Raw genomic sequence first — 17,718 nt, 5'->3', positions numbered from 1 at the left:
GCCAGAACCAGAGTAGCTTTGCTGCAGAAAGGAAGTGSAAGTGGGAGATTATTTGAGCAGCAAGGAGAGAAGAGCTTCTGTCTTGGGCACTGATTTAGAATACTCATAGCCCAGGCTGGCTTCCCAATTCCTGCACAGACTTACTAAATATTCATAAAGATAAGAACCTTTTTGACACCTGATTTGGAGAGTAACTCTCTTGGACAGAGAGACTCCTGCATGTTATATACATGTACTTTTCACTTATGTTTATGAGATTCTGACTCAGGGTAATTTGAATAAATTTTGAGTTGGGTGGCTGAGCCAAATAAATCAGAGTTGGACTGAAAGTGATTTGAAGTGATCCATAGTAGTGATRTACTGATTTTATTTGCATTTACAAGAAAAACTGTAAAATGTTGCTCTGGTTTGTGGAATGTACTCTATTTAATCCAAAATTGAATTCTTCCTTCTTATAGTGAAATAAAAAAGTTAAATAGTGCATTGCCATTATAAAATAGTTGGTGTAGTGGCCACCTCTTCTGCAAACAGAAACACTCATGTAGGCAGTGTAAAATCCACATCTGAAAGGATGTGACCCACATCTCTCATTTCTCACAGAAGCATCTTCTCAAAGCTGTTTTACCTCCACCAGATTTAGTCAAAGGAAGGAACTTTGTCTAATGCTGTGATCTATTTTGATCTTGCTATAAAGCCAATACATTTCTTACATGCTGAAATAGTTCCTTTCCTTGTTAACAACATTGCAATAATTTTTGGTTCAGTCAAATTATATTGCAAGTTGATGGACAGTTAAYCACTCTAAACATGTGCTGAAAGAGGTCAGTTGTCACATCTCTTATTGTTTGTGGTTTATTTGAACTATTCAATGGACTTCTATAAATAGGATATAATCTCCTATTGAAATCTATAGAGTGGAAAAAGCATCCAAATTATAACAGCCTCCTGTGTACTGTTATAGAAGGACTTACAGTGATGGGAGGCTTTTTGCTGTAAAATAGTTCTTGTGAAGTCTGAAACAAAAGTAAGTTGACTCATGCAAGAAAAATTGAATCATAAAGGACAGCTGYTTAAACATACACAGAAACGAACCCRAACACCTCCATTAGTGTCTGCAAATTGTAAAATTGACTCTAACCACCATATGAGCTGACCAATCCCCACACACGGAGAAAGAAAAGCTAAAAAGAGAAAGGAAGAAAGGCAGATGGGACAAAGAATTGATTATAAAAGAAACTTAACTTTAATTAATAATAAAAAAAAATTTGCTGCCTTCAAAAAAAAAATTTGCTGCCTTCAAAACTAAGACTTTTTTTGGAGCCTGCAGTCCAGTTTATGACAGATGTTCTGAGAAAACATATCAAACATTTGAATTTGGATCATGGTGCAACATGGAATTCTAAACAAATACCTGCAGGGTTGCATTGCRCATCTCATCCCAGAAAGCAACACATCTTTCTTCATCTTTTCCTAATGATCTTCTGTGCTTCCTTGTCCTCTTGTCACCCTGATTCAGGGTCTGTCCTGCCAGATTCTGAGCTCACTGTGGTGCTCATGCTGCCAAGAGCTGAGTGCCCTTGAAGCCATTGTTCACTTGAGTTTTGTCACAGGGGCTCTGTTTTTCTTGGTTTCCAAAGTTTTCTGATGGCCACCAGTATTATATGGTGATAAACAACAGTATGAGGTGTTTTTTAGAAGGAGAGAGAGAGAGAMGAGGGAGAGAAGGAAGGAAGAAAGGAAAGAAGGAAAGATGGGGAGTAAAGGAAGAAGGGTTAGGGGGAACAAAGGGAGGGAAGGAATGGAAAGAGAATTGCTTCCTGAACAGTACTTGTTCTGACARATCTCAGTGTCACTGATGGGTGCCAGTGTTAAGCATTCAGCAGTCACTGAGCAGTGGRCTGTGTCATTTCCAGTGGGCCATAAAACCATATCCACTCACAATGGCCACGGGAAGGACAGTGTGTGACTCCTGTAGGACAGCTGTGCAGCTTTGCCAGCTGCCATGCTGTCATTAGACTTCAATGGAATGTAGGACGGACAGGAAAACCCCAAACCTGTTCCTTGCACTCTCCCTTAGTCTGACCTGAGGAGAGGAAGGAGTGTTGACTCACCAGGAAACATGAGTGATATATTTTATGGGAATGGCCTTTGCTGCTGGTGCAGCTCCTGGAATAGCCAAGTGCTGCCTTTTTTCTGGGTTTTGCTGGGCACACCGCTAGTGCCTGGGGCCTTTGGCTTCCCTGGGCTGGGACAAACCAGTTATCTCCTTGAAAGCAGCCTTTCCGGGTGTAGAGACTGGAGAGACAGGACAAGCCAATTGGAAGAATTACTGTGTGGTAAAGTATCAGATGGAATCAGACACCAACCAGGATCTGCAGAGGTGGTGATAACGGATCATTCTCCTCCACAGAACCCATTCCTACCACAGGCTGCATGTCTGGACTTCTCCTCGGGCAGCCTTCCTTCAAATCTGAGTCTGGTGAGAGTGCAGCTGGTGCTGTGTTTTTCACACCATTTACAGGTTCATGGCAGGTGGTGAAATCTCTCTTGAAATASGGATTATAATAGAAGAGCACCAAAAACATGCAGAGGGGACAAGTTAGTTGTCATAATTTCCAAGCCAAGAAAGACAAAGCTATGATAACTWAGTATTTGATTTCAAAAAAGACAARGGTGGATATTAAAAAGRCCTCATAGGTGCATTTTAAAACTAAAGTTGAGGTGAATAAAATGTTACTATACAGTTCTGTTAAGTCATAACCCTTCTTGTGTTTTTGTCATTTGGGAGCAAACAAGTGTAGAATTTTCCAAAGCATCAAAATTGATGTAGAAACCCAAATATCAGTTGTTTTCAGCCACTTCAATGTGGAATGAATTTRTAGGTACTAACATGATGCTAACATTATCTTGTCAGCATTCAGCAGATGCCACAAGAAAATTTAAAATTTTGGTACAGCAAGATACRGATCAAGTACAAAAAAAAGCACAATATGATGACACTATATTTCCACTTCCTGGGCTCAAAGTAATCAGAAATAACCAAAACCCGTTCTTTTTAGTATTTCTGCTGCTGAGAAATACTGCATTAACATTTGCTGAGAATAAGCAGAGCGACAAATTGAAAATATTCTCTACCAYCCTCATCTCCTACCTGGTAAAGGCTTTCTGTATATGTACCTACATCTGTTCTACCAGACCATCCTGGAAGTTATTTATATGCAGGGGAACTGATTTACCTTCCCAAAAGCACAACCTACTGCTGCTAGTGCTTAAAATTTGTCAGATGAAGCAGATAAGTAAGAATCCACTTCCATTTTATTGAATCCATGAAGACTAAGCTGACAAATGAACAYGTGCATGGACTCAGTTTCAAATATTTGCAGAAGTCCTCTCCTTCCCGGCACTTTATTTTTGAAGAATACTTAGCAACCACTATGCAGTTTCCAGCACCACCCCACCAAATTAACTAGAACTAATTGCTTCCATCGAAATTCCAGAGATTCTTCAGGAAAAAGAGGGATGAAAAGCTTTGCCAGAACTCTCATCAAAAGAATTAGTGCCTGTGCTCATGACCCAGAGTTGATCTGGCAAAACTTGATCAGCTTTTTCTTCTAGTAGAGGTGCAAAAGGAGCAGCAGMAGCAGCTTTTCTATCACATACTGGAGGGACAAGAGAAGTTGAGACTGTCAACTCAACTGTCTTCTCTGGAACAGAAACTCAAGAGGTTTCTGAGGAAGAAGGCTCAGTTTTTCAATCTATTATCTCAGTTTGACTAAAATCTCYAGCTGGGGCCCTTTACCTGACCAAGCAGGMTTTGTCCTGCTAGGCAAGATGCAAGATGAAAAGCAGTGGTGCCAGCWGCCTGGRCAGCCCACCTGATAGCTCTTAAATGTCACCACAACACCCATGGTCACATCACACAGCATGGCCTCTGTCTTTTGGCAAAATGAAGCAGGAACAGAAGAAATTGCTAAATCACAGTGGTTGCTTTTCATTTATAAAGCTGCAGATGTTTGGAGCCAAGGGTCAGGAAGTAAATAAAGCTGTGTTTGCATTTCATAAATCCTGAAAGGTCAGCACTGCATCCAATTGCSTTTGGGAGCTGGTCCCCCAGGAGGAAGAGGGAAAGTGTTAGCAGTAGCAGTGCCCCAAACTTGAACTTTTTCAGCTGGGCACCTTTCACCTATGCAGAAACATTTGTACACCTTTTGTTCTTGAGGTGAAGCTCCTGCCTCACTGCCTGGGCAAAGAGCTTYGAGCAGCAGGGCTGGGGCTGCAGCCACTGCCTGACTGCTGTKCTTGTGGAGCTGCTTCTCCTCTAGGCATGGTTTCTCCTTCTCCATGTAGCACCCTGACTGGCACCTCCTGGCYTCCTTTATTTATCTGTGCTCTCCAGCTAAAAGAAGTGATGCTGAAAAAAAACAGAAATCTGTTTTCTGTGTCTCCCCATTTCTTCTGCAGACTAACCCGGCTCTGTGGTTTCATTATCACTGCTTCTGGTACTGAGGTGATATTCTCAGCTTTCTGCAGTGTCTCGGTGGCTGCTCCATAGGATTAACTGTAGGTGAAAGGTTACCTAAGTACCTTTTCAAAATGAAATAAGAGTTATTCATTCCAGCCCTTTCTTGGGTTTGTGTCTTATGCTTTAATTTGATATTTGCCCTTCAAGAACATAACCAGCAAAACCAGTRATGCTCTACTGAGCTTTTAGATTCAACTCTTTCTGCAGGACTGCATCTTTTAGTAAAGGAAAAATTTGATTGAGTGCCTGTAGGAGTCAGTGATTCTCTTCCCTTCAGCATTTGGGTCCAATTCCATGAGTGTTATGAAACACTAACAGCAGTGTGAGGACAATGAATGTGAGCCTAAGAAGTACAGGAATATTATGGGCAGAGCTAATAAAAACTGGAAGTTTTGGGCAGAGCAAGAAGGGTTTGCTTGAGCTGCCTGAGCACAATGGAAGGTCTGGCTCAGATTGATACACAGAGCAAATTGTCTGAATTTTGTTGTTTGCCTGCAAGGAGAGGGTATGATGGAAAACAGAGCTGTCCATGCAGGCTGAGAAATTGTGGCAAGGCCAAGCTGAGCTGAGACAGCTGCAGACAAACTACAACAGGAGCTGAGAATAATTTGATAAATAATTGTGTTAAAGAATAGCTACTCAAAGGACAAGTAACCTATCCAGTGTGTTTGCTTTACTGAAGTTCATCATGCGAATGTACCCATGTGAAAACAGGAATGAGGGGAAAKGCTTTAGCTATTTTTAGCTATTTAGCTCTGTCTTTCTCCCTAAATACAAGAGCCAAGGCCATCAATGCAGTCCCGAGACCCCAGGATGGTTCTGGCTTGGGCTTGTGGGCAAGAAAGCCCTTATTGCTTTCTCTGCTGCTGCTTCCCTGCACTGTCKTGGCCATCACTGTAGCTACTGTTGCCCTCCATTTCCTGACTTGTGCCATGGCCAGGACTGGCCTCACCTCTGCCAAATCTCGAAGCTCTTCCATCTGCAGAGAGCTACCTGTTCATTCATCCTGTGTGCATTGCATCAGCTTGTTAAAAGAAGGGCTGGCCCAGTATGCCAATATTAAGTGTGGATGGAAAAAATTATATCGACCCAGTGGAAACTGATTTGAATTCAGCAGATTATTTAGCACCTTGTATGTAAATCCGTGCTTTCGACCTTTGAATAGTACAAGTGAAAATAGGAAATGTGGAAAAAAGTACTTCCTCAGAAATAGAAGGGATTTTGAACCGAACTCTGGAAGAGAGAACTTGATAAGTTTCTGTCCCAGAGACAGCTGAATTTCTAATTTAGGTGTACAGTGTAAGACCTGGTCTGTAGCCTATTCAAATCAGTAGGTATTTTTCTTTGGACATACCAGGGTAACATATGCAGACTATAATTTGTGTTTCCTGTTACAGCTGTTAGACTTTTGGGGATTTTTCATGGATTATSTAAGTGACAGAGAGTCAAAACTTATTTCAGGTGGGATGTAAATCTTCCCAGGGATAGATACGGTTTATTTTTCTGAAATTATGCTGATTACTTCAAATGTAAGCAAAATTAATTAAAATTTCAAACCCTGTTAATACTCAGAATTATAACAATAATTTTATACTAACTGATGAAAAAGCTTCTGTAATTTTAAATGCTTAAGCATATTAGATTAAAATATCTCACTGTAAACTCATCCTTCTGTAACGATTTGGAAAACTGAATGCTGTAGCAGTTATTCCAAATCCATTTCCCTACAATATCGTTAATGTCTCAATTAAACTAAATCAACCAAAACTCATCAACATTTATGCTCACAAGTGTGTTATACACAYTTTGAAATGTATTGAAATTAAAATGAAAAACAGACTGTCAGAGTTATTTCAAAACCGAMCCATCAAGACTGCCTTCCTAAAGACAGAATTTGTCACTGTGAGCAGATTAGACCAGGTGTGGCCTTTTTAAACCAACACTTTGTTTGAGACAGAACTTGACAAACTCCCTGATGTTTTTTAGATAATTCAAGGCCCAACCTTCCTTTTTTACAACTTATTGTACCAGGCAAATGGTTCCAATTCACCCCATGCTTGAGGAAAAAAAACTCCTCTGAGAATCATTTAAGCATWAAGAGTGGGAGAGCATAGTTTTGARGGAGAAAAAGATGAGTGTCATTAATCAGGTTTTTAACAGAAAATSAAGTGCAGTACTGACTTCAGGCATTATCTATCTCTGATAAACATGGTAGATGACATCTCTTAACAACTCCCAGGCAAATGTCATCAACAGAAAATTGTCCTGTGCTCTTTCAGCAAGGATCATCATCCTTTTTCTGGATGTCCAAAAGATGAGACACATTTTGTTTCTGTGTAAATGCAACTGAAATACGTGTTCATATTGACAGCTTGCATCTCAGGAACTCCAACCTCCTGCCATCCATCTTCCATGTGAAGTGACAATCTGTTTGATTACCTTAGGACACAGGCTGCCGCAGCACTACTTTTCCTCTAAGGGAAAAGGGAAGAACCCCTCTTTTGTCAGGGCTGTCCCCTGGTCCTTGCAGTATATTTTCCTTGGATGCATTGCAACTGTAGATGCTACTAAGAGTCTTGCTCTGGAAGTCAAGTTTTCCATCAGACAGCAAACAAGCTAGGGAATATGGGGAAACAGAGGCAAGGAGTGTTACATTTCTGTGAAGAGACTCAGGTGGCCACTAGCCAGCAAAACCATCACTGCAGCTGTTTAGTTACAAAAAAAAAAAAAAAAAGAGAGAGAGAGAAATGTAATATTTGATGACAATCTAATGTCAAAGTTCATGACATCACCTGCCTCCAGCTGCTGATTAATAATGTGAAAAAAATTAGTTTGGACATGAAAGAGTGTGAATCTAACTATTGGGACAAATAACTGTGTTCAGAAAGGAAGGAGGAGGAAAGAACTTATCAAGTGTTTGGTCAAATAATTTATTTTCGAACAGTCTCAACCCACAATTTTCTCTGCCCCTGTCAAATTCACTACTAAATCCTCATGCTCTGATTGCACTCCTATGASATTCAGTCTATTCGCTTCCATGGAATTACTACAGGTTTCTCCATGAGCAGAACTGTCTATGAGCTCGATGGACTGGAAGTTAGGAACTGGCATGGAGGGAACATTAAACCACTAACAAGGTAGAAGTTTCAGTGAGGATTAGCAGGGAGTCACTGGTGTGTGTCTCAAGAATTTTGGGGACCCTTCCTAGGGCACTTGCCACTTCCAGTACCATGGGCATTCTGTCTCTTATTCTCCTTATCTCAGCTTTCAGAAGTGTTCCTAAGAGTTCACAGGACTTGTATATACTTGTCACTTCCCATCCAGGTTGATTTCCCTGGGAGAGGATGGGAATGTGACAGTGCAGGTACTTCAGGGCTTTCAAATTAGGAGTTGGGAAGTGTAAGAGTCTATGTAAAAATCTCGGCAGGTGAGATCACTGTTTAGGCAGCAAATCTGATGGCTGGCCTTTTGTTAATTGTTAGAGTTCATCTCCTCCTCTCTGTTGCTCTCAAGTTGCAAAGGGAAGAGTTCTGCAGCAAAATGGAAWCTGATTTGTGTAAGACTGGAGTTTCACCTGTTATTCTGATGTCCCTTCCAGTGTCCCTCCAGCAACTATGATGGAAWGACATCCATAGGAGAGCTGGGCCCAGCAGAGCAACGATGAACTCCATTCTCTGGTTCATCACTGATGCACCRCTTTCTAGATTGCTAAGGCAGCCTCCAACTGTCTTTCTTAGAAGTTTCAAATCTAAGTACGCTCATATGATGATTTCTCCCAAAACAGGTCGCTGCCTAACTCAAGAGCCTCACATAGGATCTGTTCCTGCAAATAATCCAAATTTCCATTTGTTTGACTTCGAAGTCTGTTCCATCCACTGTAATGAATCTCAGCCTGCTCCATTTTCCTCTTCATCTCTTTTTGAAACAATTGAAATGGTAGATAATTCCCTGATGACCACTGTTGCTGGTGACGCAAATGACACCTCACTGGATCCTGTAAGTCTTGTTCAGCCCCATCCATCATCCTCACAGGGAAGAAATGTTAGGCAAGCTGTCTCCTAATGAAAGATAGGGCTGTAAAGAAGGAAAATATTTTGTGGTTTCAACACTTTGTTCCTTTTAGGAAATGCCACATATGTAAAACAGAAGGAAATGTGGTTGGGAGTTTTTTATCATGTTTTTTTATTTGTTTTTGTTTTAATGYAAAACACTTGCAATCCAGTCCAAAAATGATTTTGAGAAGAATTAAAGAAATTTGCTTGTGTAGCTAAGGAATGAAGTGATTGTCTCTGCCAAATGATGGKTGTTTCCAGGATACTGTGTCTCCTATCAGAAAGGGTTATTCGAAGGCATTTCTCTGGCAGCTTTTATTAATGTCCCTCTCTCTGAGCCAGAAGACAGGAAGATGTCAGACATCTGTGCTCTCACACTGTTCCCATTTTCCTATTCAGGACAAGGCTGTCCTCAGCCAGTGGGAGAGAACATAAAGGAACTAGCAATACTCAAAGATTGTCAAAGGGAGACAAATTTGTAAAGTTAATCCTTAGTGCTCTGTCTGGGTGCTCTCTTCCCGCYCCACATAAAACAGTCCTGAAGAAAAACAGTTTCAGTTTGTTCCCAGTGGAGAGAAGACCACGATGGCTGCCAGCCAGCTTTTTCCAGTGCCTCCAGCTGAGCGGGCAAGCTGTGTGCACAAAGGGTGAAGAGACATCATTTCTGCCAGCCTCRAAGAAGCCACCACCTCTTAGGGCAAAGCTGCCCACCTGGCACTGGAGCCAGCAGAGCCTCACCTGCTCTCCTGGTTCTCCCATTTCCATGCTCTTTCTGTCCAGGCAGATGTTTCTCTGTCCTGCTCGCCCAACAAGTCCTGCTCTTCTCAAATAGCAGAAGTCTGTGGGCAGAATGGCTGGAGTGTGGGTGCAGGCCCAGCTGGAGGAGCCGTGGGAGATCTCCTCCACCAGGGAGGAGTTGAGCCTTTCTGCTGTGCCCCTCTGCAGCTCCATCTTCTGCCAGCTCTGCCTGGCTCAGACCAGCCTGAAGGCCGACCTAACCTGGTCTGCAATGCTGCTGTCAAGGATTGTGGGAGAATCCCGTTCACACATCAAGGGCTGCAGCCCCTATAGGCATGCCCAGAAAGGAAGAGAGCAAAGGATGGGAAAGGAGTGAAGAACAAGAGGGAATTAAACAGTGTTTCTGCTGAGGACCTGCAGGCCCCACATCTCTGCTCTTCTGTACTYGCTTTTGCATCTCACCGAGTTACTCAGGCAAAGAGATGAATCCTCCTGGGAAGGAAAGAGCAGCCAGCTGGAACTCTGTGGTATCAGTCCACATCCAGCAGGAAGTAGGGGGAAAATACATAACATTTAGGAACTATTAATGCTGCAGTCTGGCTCATCAGCCTCCATTCAGCAAGATAGGAAATGGATGGTTAATATCACTCCTCTGGGCCAGTCCTTYATCTTCCCCAGCTGTAGTGTATTTCTAGAGTCCTAATTTCAAGCAGCCAGACCGTGAAATATCTTTTACATTTTGAAAAGGAAAATAAGAATGGGGAACCCTGCCCTTGGAGCACAGAGAGATGTGAAGAGTGGCAAATTTCATGGTATGAGGGACCATACCAGCTCTTGACATCTGTCTTCTTACTCAGTCACTGAAACATGGGTTTAAATTCTTCAATTTAGTTACAGAGATGTGAAAASTCCATCTCTAGTGTTACCTGGTGTTAGAGAGCTCATGGCAGTGGAGTGGGAAACGCCAATGACTTGAAACTTTGTCATCTGTGACTTAAAAATCTTAGACAAGTAGTCCCTCAGAGATAAATAACTCTGCCAATCCAGAAGCAACCTAAGGGAGGAGGAAGGGCAGCATAAGAGGGAGGCTTGTCCTGGGCACACTAGCCAGAGTGGGTGGGAGCACAGCAAAGGAAAGTATGCTGCATTGCTCAATTTGCTGCTCAAATCCAGGACTGGGGAGGCAGCTCAGAGAGCAGTTCACAGCTCCAGGAGTGGATGTTTCCAGAATACTCCAGGAGTGGATACCTCCAGAGCTAGGGCAAGGGGCAGGAGGGAGGTAATGCTCTGACTAGTGTTAGGTGGAGCTGGAGAAACTGCTCTTGGTGCTGTTAAAGTGCCCCCTTATGTGTGGGCATATCTGAGTGTATGGATGCATGCACAGAAACTTGTGACAGTTCTGAAAATATCCTAGGTGGACATGTATGCTTTTTCTTTCCATAAGGGCTTTACTTACCTCTAGCTGTTCAGAGGAAAAGTGTGATCCAGCAGGCAGATCTCAGTCTTTCTGGGAAAGATGTTCTTGCTTGAAGCAATTTTATGTGCAAGGACTGGTGTTTTCCAGTGACTGCTATAACACAGCTGCTTTTCAGGGTCAGGGTCTGCTGACCTTTGTRATTTGTTGCATAGCAATGAACAGTGCTGCATACAGAAAACAGCACAGATAATACTCTACTGTCTGGCAACATCATTTAGGAATATTTTCATAACTCTATTGCTTTAGATATTTTAAATTATGAAGAAATTATCTAGACCTGCTAGTTTATGTAACTGTGTTGCACTCGTTCAAAGTTCAGCTTTCTTCCTTTCACAGGCATAGGAACAAAAGTAAACATCTGTCCATCACAGGAATATTATGGTAAATCCGTAGAATATATTATTATACCACAAGCAAAAATAGATTCCTGGAGAAAATCAAAATGCTTTATTTTAAATTAAATGGCTACARCTTATGAACTTTAAAATATTAATTATGTCTTCTTCAGTGCCYTGTCTCTCCCAGTTTTTGAAAACAYAGATACCACTCACTGCAGAGTGGAAACTTGGACAGCATTTCTTGTGATTCCATGCTCATTTCATCCCTAAAAGGTGCAGTGGAATCTCACAGCCCCTTTATATACTACTGATTCCAAAAAGTCTATGTGACACACACTGCTTAGTCGGAAAACAGCATTTTTCCTGCCATGATCATAGCTATCTCAAATAAATGCAAAGCTGCATAATTTCAAATAAATAAATTTTGGCTGTGTGGTCACAGTCTAGTGGAGTAACTGTAGCCCATGAATAGGAAAAGCTTCTTCAAATAATGAAGCAGTATTTGAGTTGTAATAGCTTTATCCCCTCAGCCACAGACCTGGATACAACTTTAAGTAGCCTCAAGCCCCAGTGGGGAAGGATCCCCCTTTATAATTTTAGTTCTACTGAACCTCAGTAAAACTCGACAATACTTACTTGATGTGCTCTTACTGCCTGTAGTTTGGTCTGTACAAAAAAAAAGGAAACATTTATGCTGAATCATGGGTTACTCCCAAACATGTACATATGTTTATATTTTTATTATCTGCAAATAGCAACTATGGGCCAAAGTGCCCATCTAAAGCCGTGCTGCAGCACAGAGGATCCACAGCTGTGGCACACACCAACTGCAAAGCTGGGATCTTCCCTGGCATCTAGAAAAAAAACAGGAAGGGTAGCATTGAAACTGCTGGCCATATCCAGTCATAAAACCAGGTTTTCACATCAGATCTTCACATCTTCACCCTGGGGAGTTTATTGGCTGAGAAAAAGGTACCACAGCCATATATGCATTGCATCAAGAGGAAATGTCATATCCTGTGCTTGTTCAAGAATTCCTAAACATTCTTGCCTATAGAGTGTATGTAACTCCTTGTTAGAATAATGCACTATGCATAATATTTTCCACACATACATCTAAACTTTTGAGCTCTGTAACAGTTCTCCAAAGTCCGCTGCAAATCTTGAAGCCTGTGAGCCAAACTGATGTTCTTAGCTCAGCACTAAAGCTCTGCATATGTGTGCTGTGCATAGACATGTGGGATGTACGTATCCCTTCCCGCAAGGACCCCGGGTGTAAATTAAGCTTCAGGCAGGTCACAGCCACAAAGTTCCCAGGAGACACAGGATGTTTCAGTCCATCCTGCCTGTTCTGCAGGTGGGCAATCAGCTCATTGCTCAGGCCCCAGGGCACAGCAGGGGCAGAGCCAGAAACGGATCACTGAGATCTTTGGCTGCCTTTCCTGGCTGTGCCAAGCTGTAAGTCTTGGTGCAGCACAGGGCGAGGTGCAGCCAGGAATGCATGGAGGAGGCTCCCAGGGAACAAAACTGGTTTCTTTGTGCTCTGGGTAGATGTACAAGATCAGGCAGACATAGGTGCAGTACACACACTGCCCTAAATCACCGTCACTTGCCACAGGTGCCTTAGCAGAGCCCTGTGTTCTTGCCCCCTGAACAGGAGCTGGCACAGAGAATATGAACCAGTCACTGCTTAATTCTGCCATTATATGTGTTCCTGTGGGATAGCGGGAAGGAAGAAAATTATGAGAGCTGGGAAAACCAGCTTCTTTCTGACCTGTTTCTCCACTGAAGGAAGGCAAAAGGGCTGGTGCAAGATAAGCATCCAGTGGCCTTTTCCCAGGCCTCCATTTCCCCTGTGGGCCCAGACAGGGCAGATGTGTGCCATGACTGTGACAGCCACCTGCCTGAAACAGAGACAATTCTTAGCACATAATTCATTGTWGTGTTTTCGCTTGCATCTTCTGTGGCTCTTTTTCTTGTAAAATATTAGCCAGATTTATTCTCTGTCCTGCTGGCATAAACAAAAAGTCAATCTGTTGACTGTAGAATTACTCTGTATTTATCCATTTATTTCTGTATTTTACATAAGTCTAAGATTCAACTCACTGGTGAGGAAATGCTGTCAGATACTGACTTCCACTGTGCAAGGATGCTGACGGTCCTTCTGATGCTGGATGGGATGAACACTGACATTTAAGACAACTCATCTTTGAAACATGGGAAAGGCTGTCTTGCCCAACCAGTGCAAAATATGTCACGGAGTAATAATTTAAAAGATTAATCTTATAATAAAGGAAAAAATGAAAGGACGATGGTACTTGAGGATTGTAGCTGTTTTTTGATGAAATGGTTATGATTTTTTTGGGTTTGTTTTTATAGTTGGATTGATGCTAAGTAGATTGGACATTCTGTCCTGTTCGAGCTTTATAATGCCGCCTACACCATATTAATTGTGTGTCTTCAAGGATTTAAGTGATAACAATAACCAGTATCTACCATGCAACTATTCTCCCTTCTCCATGGAAGGAGGTATTTTTGCAGTACAGGAACTTGTTTCAGTAGGTGTTTTGGATTTGGTTTTTTTTTTTTTTTTGTCTCCTACTGTGGTTTGGATTGGGGAAGAGGTTCTTCTTCAATTCAGTACATGTGGACCAGGAGCTCAACTCCACATGCAGAGGGTGTAAAAAAAAGCAAAGGACAGTTCTACCTGTGCTTGAGAGGGTCACCAGCACTGYACTGGTCTGCCAGGGCTCCCCTGATCTTGGAGGGCTATGCCTGRGAGCAGGCCTGGACAACAGTCAAAGCAAAACTTTAGCTAGGGTGACAGCAGAGGGTGAAAGCAGTAAAACAGCCTTGGTGTTTTGTCCACCTTTTCTCTCCAGCATTTGCTTTCTGTGCAGTTGATCTCCCCTCCTACCCCTCTCATCTGCCTCCAGTGGGGCATGGGGGCTCCTGCTCCCAYTGGTAGCCAAACCTCCTGTTCCTCCCACTCGATCACACACAGYAGGGCTGTCCCATCACTCCTACAAAAAGCCACCTCCCGGCAGTGATCAGCAGCCCCAGGCCCAGGGGCAGAGCTGCTGTAGCCCAGCTGAGCCACCCATGCTGCTCATGCTGCTCATGGGGCACTGTGACCACACTTGGGACAACTATTTTTAAATGAAACATGATAATTAATGTGTCTCCCTTCATGTACATAGAGATGCTGGGAGTCCATTAACTTGACAGCTGTGGTATTTCTTTCCCTAAACACCTTCAGCCACTATGTCAATGGGAGATGTTACACAGTTGGGACAGCTCCATGCCCTTCTCTAAGTGTCTGTCCTCGCTTTATTTCAGACTAAATACATTCTGCAGTGGATATATGCCCTTCCTAAGTGGAAGATCCTGTTCATTTTAATGGCTCCACTCCCCTGAATAAGGACAAGACAAAAGTTGGCTGGATCAACCATTTGGCCTAACCCAGGCTGTTTCTGTATCCTCAAGCACTGTAAATGATTTTCTTTGGAAGCAGGAAGTATAAATTCAAATGAAGAACACAGTTTAAGGAGAAGCAAAATCTTTTAACACCCAACACTGGAGCTTTAGTTGAAGAATGTACACTGAGATTGCAAGGGAGTCAGAGTGGAACGATCWTTTCGTTCTCTTTGTATAGCACCTAAGGCAACACTGCCAAAGCCACAGAGAAGGTTCCTCGGCAACATCAAGTAACTACAGCCGTGCTAGCGCCCAGAGACATCTGTCTGTGTCTGTTTTTGCTTCCATCCTTGTCCCTGGGTTGGACTAGCAACCTTTATCAGTTTGTGTTTCTCTCTTAGGCTGACCTCAAACACTTGGTTTCCACTTGATTGGAAGCAAGTGTGCTGAAAGCTGTCTGCTCTTTCTTCACATACAATGTGGAATGCTGCCTGGCTCCAGTCTGGAAACAATTATTTCCCTCATGTACCTACTGGTTCTGAACACTCTAAGACTTATCCCTAGACTTTTTTTTTCCTCTTTGCATTTCTATTAACCACTTCCTTTATAAAGAAAAGATTATAATTGTATATAATGCCCACAGAACAGCTTTAGCTCTATTACTTGACAAAATTGCTGCCATGTTTTAAGACCAGGTCTCCCTTAGGGAGTTTTTTATCTGTAAATGTGCCATAGTGAATCCACCACTCCTTTGTCCTGTCTTGATAGGATCAATATCTGATGGTGCTTGAATTTGTGGGACTTTAAGAAAGGGTGGAACTTTAAGCACACATGGTTACAGTGGTGTAAATATTCTCAAGCAACCCCAAAGAATGGTCAAAACATCCACACACAGATGTGCAGTGGTGATTGCAAGAATATGCAAGMTGTTTTCAAAAAGAATGTACCTGTTTATCTGTCTGCCTGTATTCCTGGATTTATTCTTTCTTTCAAATGTTCCTACTTTTTGATGTGCATATGCAGACACAAGGGAATGTGAACAACAGATGACCAGAATCTGCAGATATTTGCACACAGTGGTAAGCTTATGCCATGAATAGTGCCATTATGGTCAGCAGGCTCACTTTTCTCARAGAGATTGATCTCATACTTTATTTCACAAAGACTAAGCACAGACTGTGAGGAAACGAGTTGGAGTGGAAAGAGTCTCATAAATTTCTTTTCCTGCACTGAATTCAAAATAGCATTTCTCTTACTGGAAAAACAAACATAAGCTCATTTTGGGTGTCTCCGTCTGCCTGCCTGTGGGATTGGCAATCCACACCTTYTGCCAATTCGGAGACCTCTCTGCCCCCATTTATGCTCTAGAGGTTATTTCTTAATTACAAAAAAGCCGATCTGCTGTGACATCAATTTCCCTCTCTMGGGGAAATTCCTAGCTGTGAAATCCTAGCAGAGGCAAATTGCTGCTCTTTTTTCTTTTATTTTTTTCCTTTGGCCAGTCCAGACCAACCCAAAAACTGCCATCTGGGTTTGACCTTGACTCCTGCTTTGAGAGTGAATCGGAGAGCCTGCTCTCCTAAAATGCTGACGTACAGACAACTATTTCCAATGAGTTATCTTGATACAGAACTCAGGCTGTATCACAGCCAAGAGCCTGCTTCTCCTGCCAAGCAGGACCCAAGCCTGGGGGCTGCAGGAGCTGAGGAAAGTGCTGTGACCGTCCATGAATCAAAAAGGCTGGACAGTGCCCTGAACTAGTTAACTGCAGCCCTGCCTAAACCTGRGGCAGCACCACAGCAAATCAATGTGCCAGCAACCCTCTAGAGAGATGTGGGGGTCATCTTCCCTCCACGGGATGTGCTTACCCAAAACCACGCAACCTGGCAGGGAAGGCTTTGTGCCAACGCTGGGCTCGTGTGAATGACCAGCGTGCTGAGAAGCAGCAGGACTGAGCCGTGGTGCCTGGGGAAAGGGGATGCCGGGGGAAACGGCTTTGTTGGTCGGTGCCTTYGAGCCGGGTGCGTGGGGACGCGGGTGGCCTTTAGCTGCGCGTTCCTGGCGCTGCCGGCACTACCCTTTGCCTCGATCGCTGTGTCCCGGGGAGGAATGGAGCGGCCGGCAGCGCTGGGARGCCGGGATGCGGAGGCGAGGCGGGGGATGCCCCCCCGCACGGGCGGTGCCGGGGCTGACCGGGGGCTCTGCCGGGCCCCGCCGCGGGACACGCACGGCACGCCATGGCAGCGGGTGGAAAATGCCTCGTGTGTCTTTAACCCACAGCGGCCAAAGCACGGCGGCGGTGGGTTGTTGGTTTTTTTTATTCTTAGTTAACAATGGAAACTTTTTTTTTGCAGTATTTCCCTCCAGCCTGAGCCTAGCGAGAAGAGAGAGAAAAAAAAAAAAAAAAAGAAACTTGTTCCGCTGAGTTCAACCCCAGACAGGCTCACAACTTCCTTCCTGCTCTCCTACCCCCTCCCTCCGCTCTCCTCCTCCTCGCCGCTCCTCTCCCTCTTCTCCTCCTCCTCCTACTCCTCCTGCTCTCTCCGCCTTTCCAGCCGCACCGGGAGCGGGCGCCGGGGCCGCGGCGCGGAGCTGCCCGGGACGCGGAGCCGCCCGCGCAGCCTCGGCCGCCGAAGCGCGGAGAGGCAGAGGCCGGCGCGCCCGACCCCCCCGCGGGCGAGGAGAGGCGCTCGGAGCCGCGGAGGGAGCGGGAGTCCCGGCAGCCCCGCGGCGATGGTTTCGGCCGCGGGCGCTGCCGGCCGGAGCGCACTGAGGGCGGGCGCGGATCCCGACCCCAGGTAAGCGGCGGTGCGGGGCGGGTCGCGGCCGCCCCTCCGCCGGGGGGATCCCGGCAGCTGCGCCGGGGGCGGTGCGGGGGCCAGCCGGRCCCCGCGGGGAAGAAGGGGCAGGCGGAGGGGCAAGGTGCTGCCCCGGGGTCGAGCGGGCTGTCCCGYATTCGGAGTGTAGCCGAGCACCTTGTGCTGGCGTTCGCTTTCGTACCCGAGCCAGAGTGCTGGGAAGCGTTGCCGTGCGGGGATCCCTGCAAAGAGTGGCTGCCCGCGCAGCCTGGGCTCTGTTGATCCTCGCACTGCCTCCAGGCAGTGCCTGGAGGGATGGGAAGCCCTTTGGTCGTACAGTTGGAACTGCGCTTAGACCTGTGGGCATTTACCTATC

General features: G+C 44.5%; 1 protein-coding gene across 1 annotated transcript in view; it reads left to right on the top strand.

The window, feature by feature from the left end:
* Positions 1–17,284: 17,284 nt before the first annotated feature.
* The window catches only part of ITPKB (inositol-trisphosphate 3-kinase B), a 65,034-nt gene continuing 64,600 nt past the window's right edge, over positions 17,285–17,718 (top strand). The window contains exon 1 of the mRNA XM_057374884.1: positions 17,285–17,342. The gene's annotated coding sequence lies outside the window, so the exon portion shown is untranslated. The remainder of the gene's footprint in view (positions 17,343–17,718) is intronic.

This window comes from Malurus melanocephalus, unplaced genomic scaffold, assembly GCF_030028575.1.
Source record: "Malurus melanocephalus ecotype Western Australia unplaced genomic scaffold, MMel_1.1 scaffold_235, whole genome shotgun sequence".
In the NCBI taxonomy this organism is placed as follows: Eukaryota; Metazoa; Chordata; class Aves; order Passeriformes; family Maluridae; genus Malurus; species Malurus melanocephalus.
Note: the sequence above shows the minus strand (reverse complement) of the source record. Positions and strands in the feature narration are given on the sequence as shown.